General features: G+C 45.6%; 1 protein-coding gene across 1 annotated transcript in view; it reads left to right on the top strand.

Moving 5' to 3' along the window:
• The window catches only part of LRRC7 (leucine rich repeat containing 7), a 3,010,809-nt gene that overhangs the window by 2,833,354 nt on the left and 155,092 nt on the right, over positions 1-22,363 (top strand). The gene's annotated exons all lie outside the window — the stretch shown is intronic.

The raw sequence follows: 22,363 nt of genomic DNA, 5'->3' as shown, positions 1-22,363 counted from the left end.
GAAGGCAAGAGCACAAAGCAAGAGAGTACTTTCCAGGTGATAGATAAAAGAACACGGTGAGGGACGCCCATCACAAGGCAACAGTACATGGTATTGTGGAGAAAGCAAAAGGGGAGGGGGAGGTTTTTCAATTTGGCAACAAGGGACAGACAAGCAACCAAGGGGGGAAACATTGGGGAGTTGGAAGGAGGAGCAGATTGCCCAGCCCTGGGTGGGGCATGGAGGAAGTGTGACTCTAGGTGGTAAGGAAGAGCCATTTCTTGTAAGTAGAGGTGTGGGGGCGAGTATAGAATTGACAGGTAGGAGGTTCCAGATTCTGGAGGTTGTAGACCGAGAATGCCTGTCTTCTAGTTTTTCCTTCCTACATCAGTGGAGTGCATGTCTGCATTTGTCTGTTTTTATTTGTAGGCCTCCAAGGATGATGTACTTCTCAGCAAGTTAGCTTGGAGACTTGAGAGTGGTGGCCTTGTAGATGATTGAGCAGGATTTGAAAGTGACACATGCTTGCATCGGGAGCCAGTGAGTCCTTTAAGGAGTTGTGCTGCAGCATCTCAGGGATGCCAGGGTAGTCGCAGAAAGCCTGCCAGGAGGGCATTACCACCATTCAGGTGGAAGAGGCTTGGACAGCAGATCTGAATCTGTTTGTTTGAATGAAGGGCTTGGTTTTCTGCAGGATGGAAAGTTGGTACCAAGCCATTTGTGTCTTCCTTACTATGTTCTCCTTGAAGTAGAGGTGGCTGTCGTTGTAGAACCCAAGAGGCTTTGGCACAGTTGGTCAGCTGGGATATGAAGCCCTCAAGGTTTGCAGCAAAGAGCCAGGTCGAGATGTTAGTGTGTTTGGTGTTGTTGGTCAGCGGTAGGATTACGGACTTGGAGGGATTCAGCTTTAGGTAAGCATTGGACATCCAGGAATGGATCAATCTGAGGCAGGCCTTGATCCTGTGGATGTCTCTGATGGAGGAGATCTGGAGATAAAGCTGCATGTCATCCTCATATTGGTGGACGTGGATGCTGGGTGGAGCCAGCTGGCCTGGAGCCTTGCTGTATTCCACAGATGATGGGTAGAATTGGTGATCTAGAGGAGTCAATTTGAATGACTCAATGGCAGTTAGTGAGGTAGGATTTGAATCAGCGTAGGACAGTCACCCTGGTTCCTATGCAGCAATGGAGAACGTTGGTGAGTGTCTGGTGGTCTACTGTATCGATTGCAGCTGAGAAACAGGAAGCAAGAATAGGCATTGTTAAGGATGAAGGGCATCATCGATAACCTTGATGGTAAGTATTTCCGTGCTACATCTGGGTATAAAGCCAGATTGGTGGGACTGAAGCAGATTGTTCATGTTGATGTATTGGAGGAGTTGTGTGGCTGCTTCTTTCTCAAGGATCTTACTTTTGGCTGGGAGACCGGTGATGAGGTGTTAGTTGCTGAGGTTGTCATGGTCCAGTGTTACCTTCTTGACAAGCATGCGGATTTGTCTAGGCTTGAGGGTTGAGGGGAAGGTGCCTTGAGTGAGGACACTGTTAATGATTGCCAGATAAGGAAAGAGAGCTTTAGTCGGAAAGGACTTGAGTATAAAGGTAGGGAGGATGATGTACTGGCAGATGATACCGATTTTGTAGATGAAGAAATAGTTGATGGCAGTGGATTTTCCAATTGGGTGCAGTACGTGTAGGTCAGGGAGATGGTTGATGCAATGCTTGATGGCTTTGAAGCGGGCTCTGCTTTCATGGTTGGCCTTAGCTATGATGTTCTGGTAGTAGTTGACCTTCACAGTGGTGCTCTGTCATAGGCGTGTAGTTCAGAGTTTCTTGAGCAGGGCGAGGTTGGATGCGCTGCAGGATTATTGCCAAATCTTTTCTTAATTTCTGATACTTCATTAGTTGAGGTGCATGGTGCAGAAGGTGTAGGTGTGAGGATGCATTCTTTCACTAAGGCATAGCGGTTGATATTGGCTGCGAGGGAGGTGTTGAGTCTTGGACAAGTGGGTCAAGTCCTGGTTCTCTGAGATAGATCGTCCCATCTGAGGTGAAGGCTGGCGAGGTCTTCCATGAGATCCTCCACTGACAGATTTTATCTTCAGGCTTGTTTGCTGGGTTTCCAATGGGTGTGCCTGCCTGGGGTGGTGGGAATAATGGTAAAGGGTATTGAACCCTGGGACCTTGGGCCCTTTAAGACGAGGTAGAAATAGTTAGAGATGGATGGGATGCAGAACTTACTCATACATCAATAATCAAACCGACTCAGGAAGTTGGCAAAACTTAGTACTGTTTTATTAGCAATTATCTAAAACAGGGAGTTACAACGGACATCAACAGACATCGCACAGTACGATCTCAATGCATCACATAAAAGAAATTACTTTTATAGCAAAAATATGTCATGACGTCACACTATGTGGCAAACTACAAAATCCTACTTGGGGATGTGATAGGCTTACTGGTAACATTTAGGTATACGTTCCATACTGACAGAGGTTGTTATTGGGTCTCTAACATCAGGTCGACAACTAAGCCCTCCACCAGTGCAAGTCATTTTCATCATCACAAAATACACGACGATTCATTGGTTACACAAACTATAGGGCTCTCTGATATTTGGCCCTCTACAATTGGTTGGCACACTTGTACCCTTCAGTAATATTCCACTTGCTAGCAGCATGCAAGCTGGCTATCCCAGGTGTTAGGAGGGTCAGGAGGGGTGGCCTGGTCGTGCCTCCCCACCCAATTAGCCCAACATCTATCATCACTCCTGTGGCCTGCCATGCAATTAAGGCTTTGAGCATGGCCTTGCAGAAGCTCTAGGTGCTTGAGAATAAAAGGGAGTGTGTCACGGTCTTATCTTCTGGTTTCGGTGTAGCTTGACCCAAAGTCTATTTCGATCTGATTATCTGATTATGTGACTGGAGACCACGTTTTTGAGCTCTTCATTGCATATAATACTATTAAATGATGAACTCTTTACTCCTTCAGTGTTTTTCCATTCCACCTCAAACAGACGTTTGTTTCTTTCTCACGTTCATGTAGCTTCTTGACAGACAACCAGGCTCACGGTGGCCTCGACTCTTGGTGCTGGTCCAGCAAGCCTTTCTTGAATTCTCCTTTGCCATCAGCTATTTTGCAACTATGCCACACTCAAGCCCTTTCCATTCACGGGGTTCAAATCTTGAATCTAGAACATCTAGATTCTATACATTCTTATGTATTTACATTGGCGCATCGCCGCAATCTATTCACTATGTAGCCAGCCTCAGGATTACTTCGTCTACTTGCATTACAGCATCTTTACAAGTGTAAAATGACTTTGCATGTTCTTCAGCATTTCTTTGCATGAGCATCTTCATTTCGATCCCAAAATGTTGCTTATCTTCGACACCTCCTCTTCAGCTCTTATAGAATGTCTATATTTTTTCGTCTTTTGTATCTCCTCAGGGTGCATCAGTTCTGCTTTGCATGACGTCACCAGTCCTCTTATTCATCCATTTTCACACTTCTTCTGGAGCTCTGTCCAGAAGACCATTGTCTCTTCGTGAAAGCATATAGGGTTTTCTCAATGGATACCTTGTCTCAAGAATTCTTTGCGGTACAGGCATCCTCACTCATACTGCACGTGTTGCAATTTCCGGTTCCCAACATATAGTCAACATGGGGGCGGAGCTTCTGGTAGAGGTATTTTGCTCCTCCTCTACAGTATTGCCAAATTGGTATGACCAGTGGCGAAGCACTGGAGAGGTGAGACAGAAGTATGCAAGGCAGTGATGATGATGTGAAGGATGTTACCTTCCCTGTCTCTTGGGTTGTATGTGCCTTGTGTGAGGTTTTAAGTGTAGAGAAGGCAGTGAAGATCTTCCTTCATGGGTCTCAGATTAGGTAAGAAATGGATCTCAGATTGGCCAAGTTCATATGATCCGCAGTTTGTTCATCCATAAGTGGGGTGAAAGCAGCCACTTTTAAATCCTGCGAGACCAGACCTGAATTTGGTGACTCATTTAGAAAATCGAAAATAAGTAATGAACTGACTTATTGAGTGCCAAGGAGTCAAGAAAGTGTTGCAAGAGTTTTGAGAAGAACCAGACGTTTTGTGGAGTACAAGATATTGAGGCATACTCAGGGCCCGATTCTCATCATGGCACAGTGAGGGTGCTAAATAGCACGACTCACTGTGCCATTTCTTGACGCCCAGGCACCACTGCTATTCTCATGTGGGCCTGGGCGTCTTCGCAAAGCACAACAGTTCTTTCCCTGTAATCCACCTGTTTCTTATGGAAACAGGCGGATTGTAGAATCTCGGCAGCATTTTTGTTAAATAACGAGGGAATCATTATTTAACGAAAATGCTGCTAAGATGAAAACAAAAAAACATGTGTTGTTTGGTTGTGCAGATCGTGAAAGGGGGGTGGGTCCTGCACTGCATTTATTTATCTTTGTTTGCAGACGAGTGCATACTGCCATCCATAGTAGAACCATGGATGGCAGTATGCACTCTTCTGCAAACTAAGATCCGGTGTCGGACCCATCTGTCACCATCTGCACACCCAAACAGGTGTGTGCTTCTTGTGGCACTCCTCCTGTGCATATGCTTCTTGTGGCACTCCTCCTGTACGACACCAATTTTGTACCGTACTTCAGCGCCAATTTCAGGTAGTTCCGAAATTGGAGGAGTGCCACAAGAATACCCATGCAAAAGGAGAGATAACGAAAGTGTTGGTTGCTAGGTCGGTTTTCAGCCCTTCCTAGCAACCGGCACCCATATTCCGAAAGTGGCGCAATTAGTCCAACTTCGGAAGATTGCGCCACCCTCAGAATAGGTCGGTATTAACACCAACTTGAGAATCGGGCCATCAGGGTGTCAAAATTCATCATCATTAAGAGTTAGGATGACATTGTGGTTCATATTTATTACTGCTCTGGATTCCTTGCAAATGGATTGAATTTCATTAAAAAAAACATTTGGTCAAATTATCATATACATTTTTAGGCAGAGGAAATATATCACTTAGTCCTACAGTTCCTGCCCAATTCGTTTTAATTCCTTTTGGGACGTTGTTGCTTTAGTTATACTTTGCTGAAAGTATGTATTCTTTGACCAAAAAAATGTTTTGTTTGTAGTGGCGGTTAGGGACCGGCCATTTGTTTTACTTCTTCATTTTCTAATCTTGCCTCTAGAATCATTCACGTTTCTTCTTTCTGTCCTTAAGCTGTTGTGAGACATTGTTAAGTGTCTTTGACCGGAGGCTATTTGAAGGCTATTTTGCATAAGGATGGAATGATTTGCCAATTCTAGAAATCGTAACAAATCACAATCCCCAATGTGTCGAGAGCTTAGACAAAGAGCAGCATGGAAAAACTGTAATGTAACAATGTATGTACATAAGGGGTGTATCAAAAGATCAATTTATGAATATACTTAAAAAAGGGGGGATATCTGGAAAAGCACAGCTTTGTGCATCTCCCAAAGGTGTTACAATCATGGTTGTACAATGCCAATTGATGTGCTAGAAAAGAAGAGACCTCGAAAAAAATGCCATTGGTAGATGAAACGGGAGAATGGAATAGAAGACATGAGCTATTGCCCAAATAAGCCTCAGTCAGAGATAAGTTATTGTCCAGGGGAGTGCCATTCATTTGCACGAAAGCATTGACTAAAACCGCTGCACAAATTCAGGGTTTTGCCTTCATAAAAGAAAATATCAGCTGGAGAGTTAGACCGTGGTCTGTGCACAAAGAGTTCAAGATGGCGGGGCTGAATGGATCTACAACAGCCATCTTGTAGGGCTATTCATGTGTTCTGTACTCCTCAGAGTGTTTTCATTAAAACAAATTGAAAATAAATTGTCCTTCCATCTAAAGCAGGTGCTACCGGTGGGTTGCCGCTGGACTTGTGTCATCTTACCAGCACCTAGCTTGCCGTTGCCACTGGGACATTACAAGTCCCGTTGGATCGATAAGCTAGGTGCCGGAAAATGTTGTTCCCCATTACTGTGAAGTTCCATAGCACTCCATGAGAATAGATTCACGGAAGCACCAGCACTGTTGCTAACGGTGCCGGTGCTTCCTTGACGGATCTACCTACCATGGCCACTGTGCTCGGCAGGGTAATACCTGCCGGGTGCAGCGGCTCCAGCAGGCAGACTCCAAATGTGGTGGTCCGAAAACAAGGGTACCGGTAGGCTTACCGGCAGGTTTACCGGCACCGTTGTTTCCGGACCGCCACTATTGTTATGAGGCCCATAGAATGGAAATGAGATCGTTCACAATGAACAAAATAACCAAACACTATGGAAATGGCATTGCCATCTTAAGTAGGTGTGACATTACATATACAACACGTTTGTATGGATGTAAGGCTCAACAGAATCACAATGTAGTTTGAAATAAGTATCAAAACTAAATAAGCCTTTCAAATTCTGAAGCTTTGTGAGATGATGAAAATGTATTTCAGAGAATGGTGAACATAGTTCATCAAATGGAGCGAACCCATGTAGTATAGATGCAGAGGGTTCACTGGTGATAAGTGCCTTGAAGGATATTGAAATCGACTTCAAACATGCAATAGATGCCAGCAGGTGTGAAAATGACCTTACCTTCTGAGCTATCAAGTCTCCAAATTCGGTCCCTAACGCCCACAAAGCAACTCTCTCTCTAAATAACACAAAGAATTAAGATTACAATAAATAACTATGTGTGTGTGTGTGTGTGTGTGTGTGTGTGTCTGTCTGTCTGTTTATCTGTCAATGGCAATTTCAGAAGTGGGTCGCTGCATTGTACTGTCATAGCTCTCAACCTTTTGTGTCGCCAAGCCGGGTGAAAACAATCATTTTTTTATTTTAACCCTTTGAAGTGAACAGGCCTATAGGGGGTCTGGTGGGTGAGTCAGCTGATTGCAAGGTGGGTGACACCTGCCAAAAATGTGAAAGTTGAAAGTTATGCACTGTCTCCACAGACACTACAGCATATGGGCTTCTGGTCTTCTGCTTCCAAGGAAGCCGTGGTTGATATCCCACCCTCAGTTAAATGTGCCCATATTTCCTTCCAGCTTTCCCATCTATAGAACCTGGCAGTTTGTGGCCATTCAGGGCTTAGGGGAGTAAGTAGAGAGGTTGGATTCTAAATTCCTTAGCTCACCATGATGGTGTGGAAGGCTCAAAGGTCTGGCCATAGACATGCTTTGTGTCATTAAACACTTTACAAACAAGCTTAGGCTTTTGGTAACCATGACATAAATGAGGAAACTAAAGAAGGTGAGTTCTTTTGCTCGCTTTTCAGGGACCTTTTGCAAACTTGGAAAATTCGGATTTCTGACATATAATCCCTTCCAAATGTTGTTGGGGATCTAGGGAAGTAAGCAGAAGGGCTTTGCCATCTGTGTTTTTTGGAGACTGGCTTCAGCATGCCCAGGTTTACCATGCAGCAAATACATTCCAGACATACCCCTCTGGTGCAGCAAACACCTGTTCTCCAGCTATCTCTCCTCTTGGTGCCACGCCCCATAGAATCCAGTTAATTCCCACGATAAATTTGGTTCAATTATACATATAGCACCTCTACCTTTTCCCTCTAATGCCTTCCTGTGCATCTCATCTATCCCTCGCCCTCATCCCAGCTATCTACCTGTCTTTGCTTCTTTCTACCACTAGTGAATGGTCCATCATGCTCCTTCTTTGCTTCTCTGACAGGCAAAGTGCTTTGATGCCATAAACTGTGGCAGGGGGTGCTGTGCAAATTCAAGATAACATGACATAGCATAACATAGCATATGAAAGTTCAATTACACCAAGTCGGCATTGCAATTTTCTACTGTAGTGTGACTGCAATGATAGCATAACTACAGCTTTCCTAATATATTCTGGTAGGATGGGGAAAAGGTGTCATAAGAAGGGGATACCGCGTCTCACCCATCGCTCTCCCACCTTCATTCCCACCTTCAGTTTTCTCACACATCTTAGGTGATCACACAAGGAAGAGGTGCCCAAATGTGTATCCATCTTCTCTTACGAGACACTTCTTGTATTTATGGTAGGGGCAAGATGATGTTTTGGAGGGGCTGAGACTGACCCTTACCTTTACTCCTTTTTGGGCTCTGCTCAGTGTATGTTGCACTGAATGCTGTGTTGGTGCCCTTGAATGAGGAGCCAGTGCTATTAATGTGACTGACTACAAAGTTGTTCTACCACTAGCATGTGTTTTTTCTGACCATTTTTTGGAAAAGACTACAGTGACGTACAGTGCATGCAACTGAAAATTGCAAGTGTTAATCAATTGCTGCATCCTCTTTCTTTGTCTTGCTCACTTTCTATGGTATCCTCAAAGTAGAGGTGTCTGATTCTCGATCCTGCATCAGGGAAAGGAGCATAATCTTTGCCATGGTCTTCATTGCCATCTGTTTCCAGGGAAATCAGAGGTGCATAATAACCTCCTCTTCCTCCTCAGTGAATTGCTCTCTTGTTGCTGAGCTAATGCCATATTGTCTCCCTCTTGCACCTTGGTTGTGGTGGCTCATCTTCTTCCTCCTCTTCTGGGAATCCATCTTCTGGCCCCTGGTGCATAGGCAAAGTTGCTGCATTCAAAATTACTTTTCTTCCCAATAAATTAGATAATTTTGAGACAGAAAACCCTGATGTTTCCAGAGTCTTACCGATTGACTGGCGTGGACAGCTCTGAGACACATTAATCATCTGGGCTTGTTTAATACAAACAGCTGATGCTCTAGCAGGTGCAAAATGCCAAACAGATGCATTCTTCTCCTGGTCCTTACCCCAGCCCCTATCACAATAGGGTCCTACAGTAGATATAACTATCCTGTCCCTATAACTGGTAAATGTATGTAAGGTTCTCTGTAATTTGGCTACTCCTCTAACAACTACAGTTATGTAGGGATCTCATTGCTTTGATCTTCTAAATTGCCTACAAAATGCATGCAATGTGGGCTTCTCAGTACTTTGGCCTTCCCTTACACAGAGTACATTCACATGTGGTTCTTAGTCTTTGGGCTCCTTCTACAACTAGTAAAGGCACATCGAGTACTCATTGCTTTACCCTTCCCCTACGCATAGTAAATCCATGTGACATTTTGAGAGCTTTGCTTTTTCTCTGCCAACAAAACATATGCAGGTTCTCCTTTGCCTTCTCCTTTGCCTACAAAATGCACATGGCGTCCTCAGTGCACTAGCCTCCTCCTACGTCTATTAAATGCACATAGAATTCTCAGCACTTTGGTCTTCTCCTTCAACTAGTAAATCCACCTGGGTTCTCAGTGCTGTGGGCCTCTCATTCACCTACAAAATAAATTCATATGATATTTATTCTAGTGATTTGGCTGTTCCTTTCACCCAGTAAATACATGTGGGTTTCTCAGTGAAGTGCCCTTTTACTTCATCTATTAAATGCATGTGGAGTTCTAAATGCTATGTCCTGCTCTCAGATGCGGCTCATACATAATGGGCGATGGTGCCCTGACCCATCTGTTGCCCATTTCAAAGCAGGGAAACTATATATCAAGGATTACACGGACAGTTACCCAGAGGCGCTACCTTTCAGATATTAAAACACCTAATAATTTTCTTTATTTAGGTGGGCATCCCAAAGGAGGTGCTGACATATCAGATGTCCACTTGTATGTCCAAGCAGATGGGGAAGGTGAAGGCCCTTCTACAGATTTAAACTTTACTTAGCTTTATTTACCAACATCTAAATCATGGCGTAGTGGGACAATTCAACCAAACATTGGAACATCTATAATGCATGCTAATTTGCGAAGAGCGCTGATTCAAGGATGACCTGTTTCCATGTCTTCCTTGCACATCTCAGAAGCCCCCACAAGCAACTACTGGATTGTCCCATTTGAACTAGTCTATTGTCGAGAGACACAGGATGTACTACAAATGCTCCAGGAAGGTTGGAAAGCCCAAGCCAATCCTGTAGTGAACACAACCCACATTGTGCACTGGATAAAAGAATGAATGACCTTTGTCTGGGTAATCATCCACCAACATCTGAAACAATCCTAGGACAAACAAAGGCTCATATATGATTACAAACTCCGACTGCTCAAATTTAAAGGGCGTGATAAAAACCTGTGCTCCTTCCCACCTCCTTCCCACCTCATAGAATACATTGCTTGCCCAATGGCAAGGCTCTTTCTTGTTTACTGATGAGATGTGTAATATGAATTGCCTAGTTAAATAACTGTATCAAGATGAGTCCATCGAGTAGCATCTATCAAGAAAACAAAAGTCCCAGAAGTCCAAAGCGAGAAGCCTCGTAGCCTAATGCCTGATGGTCTACAACCTCACCAGACCCAGGACCTGCCAGGATTCCCTCGAATGGGGTCAGAGATGCTGATGAGCTTGCATGAGCCTAATGTCCTGCTAGGCAGAATGCACTGCGTGCATTACGCATTTCAGTATTGCTGTGGTCTCTGTCCCATTACCCTTGCAATATTGCTCTACTTGAAGGTCAAAGTAAGCACCTTTGCTGAGGTGAGAAAATACAAAGATGCCTATGTAGAGGAGCAAAAATCCTGTTTTCTTAAGACCTTCCCCAATATATTATGGCCAAGAGGTTTGAGATGAATCTTGTGACTCATGATGTGGGGTGGATATAGCATACCTTTTTGTGGCACAGATCGGGACTGTTCAATCTGGAGACCCATGCTTATGACAACCCTGCCATGATGTAATTGCCTGGTCTGGTTCAACTAGATAGTGAGGTAGCCCAACTCCCCTACTCCTTATTATGATGCTGTGTTGTTATGTTAGGTCTCTCCTTGACGAAAGGCATAACTTGGTGTCCCCAACATGAGATGAGGCTGTGTTGTTCACTCCGAGTTTTGGTGTTAAGCAAGAGACCTTTCTTTTCAAAAAACTAAAATGGTTTGATTCTCTAGGGAGGTGGGGCTTATAGGTCATGGCAGGTGTTGCAATATCTTTCTGTTGTGGTTTCAATGCAGACAGCATATAATGAGTTGCATTCATTTTTTTCCATATGTAAACTTGAGGGGTGCTCCCCAAATGTTACAGCCCTACCAAGTCCTTGAGTACTGGTGGATTATGTACTCAACTCTGAATCCCCAATTTGGAACCAAGGGATAGGGGAATAACATTTTGAACTGAAGATCTGGACTCTAAATGTTCAGGGTGTGAACTCCTTGACAAAGAAATAGACCCTCCTGGACAGACTCTGTTGCAATAAAGTTGATATTGCACTGCTACAGAAGACTTATGTCACTGTAGATGAAATTAAATGATATTTTATTTATATAGCACTCATAAACAAGTGTTTCGGAGCGCGACCAAGCAAAGGGATAGTAACAGGGGAGAACAAAAACAACAATCTTATTAGGCCCAGTGACATTAAGAGGGCACAAGTGCATGGGGAAAGTGCATGGAAGGGGGGGGAGTGGAAAGTGCGGAACAGAGGAGAGAACAGAATAAATTATGAAAGTAAAATAAATAAATAAATAAAGATGATAAACAGAGGTAGTGCAGCCAGCAAGTGGCAAAGTGCTAGGTTAGTCAGATAGGGTGTATCTGGTAAGTGCAGAAGAAAAGTAGGTGGTGGACTGTATGGCTACAGATACAGACCCCAGTGCAAGGGGTGGCCTGGAGGCAGTGCAAGAGGGAGGCAGGGTGAGCAGGTACCTGGCCCGAAGAACAGAGGGTGGCCAGGTGCATGACGCAGAGAGAGAAAGCAGATCAGCAAGGGCAGAAGAGGGGCAAAGGCAGAAGTGAAGAGGAAGGTCTTGAGCTGCTTCCGGAACCGGAGATGGTTCTCCTCAAGTTTCAAGGTGGCAGGGAGGCTGTTCGAAAGGGAAGTCCCAGCCAAAGACAGAGATCTACCCCCAGCTCGTTCCTTTTAAAAATGACTGACCCTGGGGGAGTTAGAAGAAGAGGAGCAAAGGGCTCGAGCGGGGAGGTATTTACAGAGGGATAGTTGAAGGTATTTTGGACCCAGGCCCCAGAAAGCCTTGTTGACAATGCAGTGTTTTAAATGTAATCCTTGCATCCACTGGGAGCCAATGAAGGGATTTCAGAGCTGGAGAGATGCAATCCCAGGGCTGAGGCCAAGGACACGTCTTGCAGTCCTGTTCTGGATTAGTTGTAAAGGGCAGAGGCGTATATAGGGTAGGGCCTGAGCGGGCAAGGCCTACCCAAAATGTGTAAACGCCCACTCAGCAGCGCTGTGTGGGCATTTACAGATGCGAATGTCACTGCAGTCGCCCAACTAGATTAGCTTTATGCCCCATTAGTTAGACAATCCTGGCTACTCCTCTGGTAAAGGGCGGAGAGTGGAGGCAGGTAGATTTAGAAAGAAGCTATTACACTAGTCCAACCTAGAGAGAACCAGAGCTTGAGAGACAGTGAGCTTCTTGGGGAAGGAGAGGAAAGGCCGAGTACCTCTAAGGAGATGCAGTAAGAAGTTTGACTTTTTAGAGACATCAGATATATGTACAGAGAAGGAAAGTGTGGAGTCAAAGATAACCCAGAGGTTCTTAGCATCACAGGTAGGGGTAGCAGGAGGGCCAAGGGAGGCTGGCCAGGGAGTAAGGGGAAAAGATGATATAGGTGTACCAATGAGGAGGATCTCTGTCTTGTTGGCATTTAGACAAAGATCGTTGGCGGCACACCAATTTTGAATGGCGATTAGCCAATCAGAGATAAGGGAAGGAGAGGAGGTGGCTGAAGGAAGCCTAAAGATGAGTTGGGTGTCATCATCATAGCATTCAAAATTTGAGCAGAAAATGGAAATGCAGTAGACTTGAGTTGCTAGGTCTTGGTTGAAGAGCCAAGGCGAGAGATTGGACCACTGGGGAACACCACAGGTAGAGAAGGAGATAGAAGATAGGAAGGACCCAAGTTGTACCTGGGAGGGACGATCAGAGAGAAAATAGGTCAGCCAGGCCAGAGCCTGATCGGTGATACCCAGGTTGTCATAGAGACCATTGAGCAGGGTGGTATGGTTGACCGTGTCAAAAGCAGTGGAGAGATCAAGTAGGATGAGGACAGACGGAATGTTAAAGTCAGCGTTGGAGAGCAGGTCTTTACAGATGTTCAGGAGAGCAGTTTCCGTGCTTGTGGCAGCTCTGAAGCCAGATTGGTTGTCATGGAGAGAGCCAACAGAATTGGAATGAAGGTTAAGCTGAGAGATAGCCAGCTTTTCCAGCAGTTTATCCAAAAAGGGAGTAATGGAAATTGGGCGATAGTTAGCTGGACAAGAATGATCAGCTGTGGGTTTCTTGAGGAGAGAAGTGCACAAGGGAGTGCTTCAGAGGGGAGGGGAAGGATCCAGAGGCAAAGGAGAGGTTGCAGAAATCAGCAAGGGCCAGAGCGAGGGTATCGATGTGGTCCTTAATGGTTTTCGAGGAACAGGGATGGACCTGTTTTGATGAGGCTCTCATAGATCGGACTTGTCTAGGGACCTCATCGTGGGAGAAAAGAGGAAAGAAGTGGAAAGAGCGAGGGGGATAGATGAAGGGCGGTCATCAAGCAGAGAAGTAGAAGAAAGAGGAGGGGTAGCGAAAGAGAAGGTGGACAAGATGTCCTGGGTTTTAGAGATAAAGTGAGATGCAAGGGCATTGCAAATAACCTGGGAGGCGAGAGGAGGGGTGGAGACTCCAGCAGGGTGGGCCAGTTCCTTACATATTTTAAAGAGTTGGACTGAGATGTTAGATGCCGCAGAGACGCAGGCTTGAATATGGACTCTCTTCTTGGTGCGGACAGAGTGTCGGCATTGCCTTTGGAGCAGACGGCAGGCCAGTTTGTCAGAGGATGAGCAAGAAAATGATGTTCAGAAGCTCTGTTCTAGGCAATACCACATTTAGATGCACTCCCCTTTCGAGGGGGGAAACATTGTGGTTACTAGATTTATTTATTTATTTATTAGCATGTATAAAGCGTGCAGTGGCCCTGGGGCATTGTGGTGCTGTTACAGAATACTTAGCTTGGGAACAATCCAAAGACAAGGTGAGCAGTAAGTTGGCTGGTGCAGTAGAAGACAGTGGTAGCATACTTGTGTTGGGCTGTTGCTAGGTTACAGTAGAACATGCATAATGGTTAGGTCTAACAGAACAGTGTAGTTTTCAACATTTTGCGGAAGGTAGTGTAGGATCTTTCATTCCTAACTGTAGTGGGCAGTGTGTTCCAGTTTTTCAGAGCCAGGTGTTGAAAGGTGGACCCTCCTGCTTTGGTTCTTTTGAAGGTGGATATGCGGACCTGGTTGGACAGGTGTGATCTGGTGGGTCTGTTAGAAGAGTTGAGGGTGATTCTTTCTGATAGGTAGGGTGGGGCCTCGGACGAGAAGCATCTGTGTGTAATGGGCAGTGATTTGAAGAGTATACGTTCTTTTACCGGCAGCCAGTGGGCATATTTCCTGGCTTGAGTGATGTGTTCCCTTTTGGGAATGCTCAGAGCTGCCCTGAGGGCATTATTTTGTGTGACCTGGAGTTTGTTAAATGTTTTTTGCAGGGGTGCCCAGGAATAAGGCATTGCATTAGTCCAATTAGCTGCCTACTGTGGCGCTAGCGATGGATAGGCAGTTTTTAGAAGAGAGGAAGGGCTTGACTGCATTGATCATCTTGGTGGTGAGTGCTGCAGATAAAGCTATCGCATTAACCTGGTGGGCCCTGGATAGTGAGGAGTCAAGGTACACTCCTAAGGTTTTTACAGCTATCGAGACTGTGATGGTGGAGTTGTCAATGGTAAAGGTTTTGTATTGATGTGGGAGCTTATTAAGGGTTTCCTTGGTACCTACTATGAGGATCTCTGTTTTGTCTCCGTTTAGGCAGAGGCCATTGGCAGCCATCCAGGTCTGGATAGCTATGTTTGAAGTTTAAAGTTTAGTTTATTTATAAAGCGCAGACCAGGCCCAGGGGCAACCGGGGGCATACTCTTGAAGACAGGTTACATTACTCATAAATACACAGTGAGATTACATAAAAATACAACAATATAATGACAAAATACGATTGGCAGATTATAATACAAGTAAATAGGGGGTGTATGTAAGTATAACCAGAATACACATGGAAGCAGGACTAAGTGAGGAGTCTCATAGCTCATGAGCGAACAGACAGTTTTTGCGTTGTTCTTGAAGTATAGGAACAATGGTTTGGTTTTGATAGGAGTAGGCAGAGTGTTCCAGAGTTTGGAAGCTAAGACAGGGAAACTCACACCGCCTGCTTTTTGGAGTTTGAATCTGAATGTAGATTCAGAATGTAGATTCTGGTTAGGGCTGCAGCGTCTTGTTCGTAGGTACCAGATAGAGGAAGTAGTATTGCATGTTGTCAGCGTAATTGGTATAAGCTATGTTACGACAGTTCAGATTGTTAAAAAATGGGAGGGTGAAAATGTTGTGGCACGTGGGGGCAGTGCAAGAGCCCTGCGGGACACCACAGTGTATGGTGGCGGGGGAGGCACACGCGGAGTCTGAGAAGATTTTCTTGAGTCTTCCATTTAGGATGGAGGCCACCCAGGCGATAGCTTCAGGTGAGAAGTGGACCTCATTTTTTAAATGCATTCCTAGGATATCATGGTTGACAAGATCAAAGGCAGCGGACAGATCCAGGAGGAGGAGAAGTACCGGTTTGCCTTTGTCCATGATGTCCCCGAGTTGTATTTTAAGGTCGAGTAGGGCAGACTCTGTCCCGTGTCCTGGACGGAATCCTGACTGTCTTTTGCCTAGAATGTGGTTTGCTTCTAAATAGTGCTGGATTTGCATATAGGCGACTTTGTCCAATATCTTGTGCAGAAAAGGGACGGTGGTAATGGGCCTATAGTTTTTTAATTTTTTTATTTCTTTATTGTTTTCTTTTAACAACAACAAAACACATAACATACAAACAACTTTAACATAAATGGCTTATTGGCACTTCGTACGGATCTTGCCCTTCCATTGTAGTTTCATAGTTTCCCCAGCAACCTTATCAGTTCAGTCCTGACCTCCCGTTGGGTCGAGCCCCAGGTCTGGTACGCATAATGTTCTATTCTTGGGCTTCATGTCTGGCCTTGCTATTTCGCCTATGGATCCTCTGTTTCCGAGGGATCTTCGGAGTTTCCCTCCTCCGGATGGCCAAAGAGGTCTTGTATTAGTGTGTTCCATGCAGTCAACTTGTGCGCAGTTTCACCTTCCCCTCTTATCACTGCTCTTGTCCACACCACTGTCTCTGCCTGCGTCCACTTCTGAAGGTCTGACCACCATGCCTCCACACGCGGGCCCTCCTTTGACTTCCATGTCATTGCTATCCTTCTCTTGGCCAATATACTTATTAAATCTTTCATCTTCACCAGATGCGATTCATGCTTACCCCCTCTCGAGAAGAGGCCCAGTAGGTACTTTTCAGGATGTTCCGCCTGGATTTGAAGTCCGCTTCCCGCTATCTTGAGTCTGATCCCGTCCCAGAACTCTTGTATCACTGGGCAGGACCAGAACATGTGTACCATGTCCGCTCCTTCCGACGAGCAACGGGGGCGCCCGCTCTGGGCTCCTGTCTGGACTTTATTCATCTTTTTGGGTGTGAGATACACTCTGTGCGTTACATATAGTCGCGCCTGCCTAAACCTTGCATTTCTGGATATCTTTTTTGGGTATCGTAGGGCCCTAGTCTATTCTTGATCACTGAGGGGCCTCCCCAACTCCTCCGCCCAACGCTGCCTTGTGTGTTGTTCCTGTGAGTTTTTGGCCTTCAGTAGCTGTTCACACAACATGGAGGTTGTGTGCGTTCCCTCTGCAATGTCATACCATACGGCTAATGCCGTTTCCTCATCCTGGTCTTCCCAATCTGGCCATCTTCTTGTGATGTTTCTCAGCATGCCGGTATATAGGATGAATTGACCCATATGTATTTCATATTCATCTACCATTTCGTGGAAGTCCGCCCACCTTCCCTCCCTTCTCAGGTATTCGACTTGTGCTACACCTTTAGCCTCCCAGTGTGCTCAATATGTTGCTCGTGTATTTGTGTTCCCTCCCAGGAGACCCGCTAGAGGGATTTGCGTTGACTGCGGATCCTTTACCCCTTGGAGTTTCCACACTCTTTTCCGTAAGTCCACTGCAATGTTGAGCATGTTCGGCAGGGTTCTGAGCCGGGGTCTGTCGAGCCAGTATTTCCCTTAGGTAATACTGTTTCAGTGCTGGTTGGAAAATGCGAGTGTCTATTGTTTCGTCTTCCCCCAGCCATTTTACTGCAAATTGCAGCTGCCCCGCTAAATAGTACTTCTCGAAGTCCGGTAGTCTGATACCCCCTTCTTCGTAGTCCTTCTGCAGGGTCCTTATTACGATCCTATTTCTCCCTCCCCCCCCCATAGGAATGAACACGTTATTGTATTTAGTTTAGTGAAAAAGGCCCTGGGTATGCTGTATGGGATGTTCGTGAGGAAGTATAATAGGCGGGGCAGCACCACCATTTTCAGGAGGGCTGCTCTTCCCATCATTCCCAGTGGGCGTGTCCCCCAGAAAGTCATTGACCGCTGTGTTCTCTCTAGAGCGACAAGCGTGTTGGATGCATGGGTATCAACGGTATCATGATGTATCCCTATACCCAAATATTTGAAAGTGCGGGGCGCCCATGTCAGACCCAGGTCCGGCAGACAATGTGGGGGGACGTGTTTCAGACCTGCCAAAGGGAAGAGGAGGGACTTCTCTTTATTAATCGCTATGCCCGAAAGCCTAGTGTACACCCCGATCGCTTCTAGGAGGCAGGGTAGGTTTGTGGTTGGCTTGCTTATGAATAGGAGCATATCATCCGCGTATAGCGAGATTTGGTGGAGTACCCCATCTATGTCCAGTCCGGTGTCTCTATATTCTGCTCTAAGGAATACCGCAATGGCTCTAGAGCCAGAATATATAACATTGGCGATAGCGGGCACCCCTGCTTGGTTCCCCTATGTATCTTCCACTCCTTGGAAATTAATCGCCCAGTTTTCACCCTTGCTCTGGGTTCCTTGTATAGTAACCTGATCCATCGGAGGTACCCCTCCCCGATACCAAAGTAGGCGAGTACACCCACCAGCCATTCCCAACGCACAGAGTCGAAAACTTTGACAGCGTCCAAAGACACTATTACGCTCTCGTCTTGCAGTCGATTTGTCTCATCTATCACGTGGTGAAGTCTGCGGAGGTTCCAGGACGAGTTCCTTCCCGGAACGTAGCCCGTTTGGTCCGGGTGGATCAGCGTGGGTATTACCTGGTTTAAGCGGTTGGCTAGGACTGCCGTTAGTATTTTAGCGTCCTGATTAATAAGGGATATCGGCCTATAGGAGGTGCATTTCCTGGGGGGCTTCCCTGGTTTGAGAATCGGGACAATTATTGATTCCGACAGGCTCGTCGGGAGACGCATGGCCTCGTATGTGTCTGGAATGTCTCTAGCAGTTTCGGGGCAATGGTGCTCTTGTACGTCTTGTAGAACTCTCCCGGAAGCCCATCCAGGCCCGGGGTTTTGCCAGTGGGAAGTTCTGCGATCACCATCTCTATTTCTTTCACCGTGAGGGGTGCATCCAGTAGCTGAGTCTGTTCTTCCTCTAGCCTCGGCAACCTTATTTCTACCAGTGCATCTGTTATGTCCTCCGGGTCTATTTCCGGATTCGGGGCGTACAGTTGCTCATAGAAACACGCAAACATTGCGTTAATGTGCCCTTGGTCCCTGATCTCTGTCCCGGTGTGGTCTTCTAGCACCGTTATGGGATCCTTTTTATTCTCCTCTCTGGTAAGCCAGGCCAGGAGCCTGCTAGGTTTATCTCCTTCCGCATGTAACCGGATGTAGTCCACAGCTCTATCAGCTCTCCAAGTTCCTCCCACTCTAGCCCCGCTCGTTGTTCTTTCAATTCGATCACCCTCTCGAGTTCATTCAACTCCCTCATGGCCGCTCCCGTCAATCCTCCTGTTTTGCCTATTGCCGCTCCCCTTATTACCACCTCGAATGCGTCCCATAATACGGCGCCACTCTCAACACTGCCCTCGTTTTTGCTCAAAATAATCATTGATCACCTCCTGGAGGTGTTCCTCAAACTCACCCTCTCTCGGGCCTCTGCTCGAAGTCGCCATGTTGGGATAGGGGCTTTCCTATTCGTGTGTGCCCATGTCGCCACTATTGGGGCATGATCAGAGAGTGTGCGTGCTTTAATGGTGATTCCCGTGATATCTTGTAGTGATTCCCTGCCTGCAAATTCACACATACGTGTGAATGTTCCATGTGGTACGCTATAGTGTGTATAACCCCTCCCCTCCATACATACATCTGGTATGGTTTTTTTAATGGATTCCTTTTCTCAAACACTCGTCGTGGTATGGTCACAACTACTGGTGTCAGGTATGGTGCAGTTTCAGGCTTCCAAAATACAGGCAGTAGGGAGGCGGGACTTCCTGCAGAGGCATTTGGCAATGGGAGACCGGCTTGTGTTGATAAATGACAAGGACATTAACGTTTGATGTGCTTGTTGGGTTGTTGAGAAATCGTGAGCGAAAAGCACATTGTAGCAAGAATGAAGAATGCTGAGATTGTGCGTGTGAGAGAAGCCGCAATAGAAATCTGAAGCTCTTGAGAGTGTAACCGAGAGAGGATGCGAATAGTGAAAGTGGTCATACAATGGCAAAGTTAAGGGTACAAACCCCCCCCTCGTACAGTTGAAAGTCTTTCACAAAAGGTGAAACAAAGTATAAAGCTAATCTAAGGAATTACTAGCCCTGTGATGCTAACAAAGAACTGCAGATACCAGAAGGCCTTGGGAGAGGAGGCTGGTATAAAACTTTGAACTGTATCCAGTATTGTGGGTTGCGTGTAGGACGGCAGCCATGAGAAAGAGAAACCTGATTGTTGAAAGTAACGCACTTGCTACAATATAACAGAGAGTGCCGGTGAACTGCGAACGCCTCGCGGAAGTCTCTTTATTGAAATGGCAAGTACTTTGAAATGAAAGCCTATTAACAAGTATGATGCTAGCAATTTGAAAGCTCATGCCCAATCGAGGGAAGCCAGAAGGGTCTACAGAGGAAGGTCTGAGCCCAGAGAATGGGGACCTGAGTGAATCGGTGAAAGACATTAACAACTCCTGAGTGTTATAAGCTAGCAGAACTGGTAAAGTTAACTGAACTGTGATTTGAAGGCTATAGTGAACAAAAGACGAAGGTGAACCCAACTAAGGGGTATCAGGAGAAAGCCGGGGAAGAGGGAAATCATGCATGGTGAGAGCTTGGGAAAAATCTTGTGATGCCAAGCAAAAACATTGATTCAAGGGATCCTGCCTTTTCTGAAGAAACTGCTTCCTGATGCCTATAGACTCAAGGGGTGCTCACAATCATGCCACTGTTCCGCCTTGTTCCGTGATGTAACATGGGAAAGGGAGTACACTAGTTTTGAACTACCGAAACCCTTATGGACATTTCAGTTTACACTACACTCTTTTGTTATACATATCATTGTCCCACACCCTCTTGTTATATAGACTAAGGATTTGGCAATAGGTTTCTTAGTATGGGCCATTTTGTTTTGACACAACACCACTATAACAGCGTTTTTATTTTTACTTTGATGGTCTTAGCTTGCTCCCAGCTTAGATTTAGGTTTAGGTTATGGGTTTTTTTCTCAGCCATGTTCTGTTCAATAAACACCCTTGGATTGTACTCCTTGTGTATGTTGTACTTCTGATAACCATGCCTTCCTTATACAGCTTAGAGCCGTCCTGTGGTGAATGGTGGTTAGACAGTTGGTTATGCATTCAAGGATTGCGGGGGTGAAGGAGGTAAAGGAGAAGCAAAGAGGTGATAGTTAAAGCCAAAAGGAGGAAGTGAGTTTGTCTAGAGTGTATTGAGGAATGCCCTCTGGGAGAGTTGTCAGGCAGTAGGTGCACGAGTCCCATAAGAAGTAGAAGAAGCATTCCGAGAGCTAGGAGTGCACCCATTTGAGTGCAATGTCCTTTAAGGCAAGCAGGGAAAGAGTTGAAATGAGGGAGGGCTGATTCACAGTGATGAATGCAGCTGAATGGTCTCGAAGGATAAGAATGGAGTAGAGGTTAGAGTGGTGTGCAGTGGTATGATAATTGGTAATGTGGGTGAGACCAGTCTCAGTGGAGTGTATGGACCAGAATCCAGATTGGCGGGACTAAACAAATGTGTTTAACTTGAAATATTTGGCTATGTGGTGGAAGACAAGCCTGTCGGTTTTAGAGTGGTAAGGAAGGGAAGATGCAGATCTGTAAAATGTGTGGTTGTTGGGTTAGCACTCAAAACTTTTTTTGGACAATGTATGACTGTGGCTGTTTTGTAACAGGTTTGAAAGATACCACTTGAGAGAGTGAGAGAGTTTTAATAAGGTGGAGAGGTGAGTGTGGGTGACATACGCAAGCTCCTTCGAAATGTGTGTTGCAAGGGTTCAGTTGGAGCACATGATGGATTGGCAAAGGATGAGAAGAAGTTCAGAGAGGGATAGAGAGGAGATTATGAGTATTATGGGTGAGTGAGGGAGTGGGAAAGATGGAAGGATGGACAGAGTGTCCCGTATATATTATTTTAGTAAGTAGTCAGCAAAGTCATCTGTAGAGAGAGAGTAGGAAACATGTCAGTTCTTAGCAGGGAAACATTACTTTGAGGGTCCTCGCACGTTCTGAGTTGAGAGAGGAAACAAGATGAGTATTTAGAGGATTTGCCTTGGTCAAGACCTGTAGTCATTCACAATAGAGACTGACATATTTACCATCTAAAAGTCAACCAATGAGTTTTGGAGAGCTTGATGTTTTGAAGTTCTAAGATAATTTGGATTTCCTTCTGTACTGCCTGACATTGTGGTTTGGGAAGCTGGTAGGGTCAAAGTTGCATAGACTTCCCTGGTGGAGTGTGTATGATATAGAAGAAATCCTTCACTCACCTGGTTTAGTGGAGAACACATCTCAGAAATTATCCAAAGAGAACCAAAGGCTGTGGAATTGGCATGGATATAGCCCTACAGAGATCATTGATTGGAGTGGGGAATTGTGGGATTCCTCAGGAGGTTCACAGCTAGTGCTGGCCGCTGCCATTGGATTGTTTGGGTCCTTTGACTCCTTCAACCACACTACATGGTATATTTGTGTTGGCTTTCAGCAGTCTGGTTGTTGGATCGTGTAGTTCAAGTCCCCAATTACTTAGGTTGCAAGATAGGGAGCATGCCTTTGGGCCAGCAGCTTGTTTTCAGATGTTAGATGCAGGACTAGAAGACCTTCTGTGTCACCAACCTTAAGTGTGCGTAACAAGGACTGTCGGTCATTTGGAGGGAGCTGGGAGGGTAGCTCAGGGGCAACGTGTTTGTCTTGGAAGCAAGAAAATGCAGAGCATTGCAGTTCGGAACCCGGTTCCACGCTTAGATGCTGGTCTCCATTATTAAGCGCAATATAAAAGCTCAATT

Source organism: Ambystoma mexicanum, chromosome 1q, assembly GCF_040938575.1.
Source record: "Ambystoma mexicanum isolate Mex_15411 chromosome 1q, UKY_AmexF1_1, whole genome shotgun sequence".
Classification (NCBI taxonomy): domain Eukaryota; kingdom Metazoa; phylum Chordata; class Amphibia; order Caudata; family Ambystomatidae; genus Ambystoma; species Ambystoma mexicanum.
This window is presented reverse-complemented; position numbering and strand designations above follow the sequence as displayed.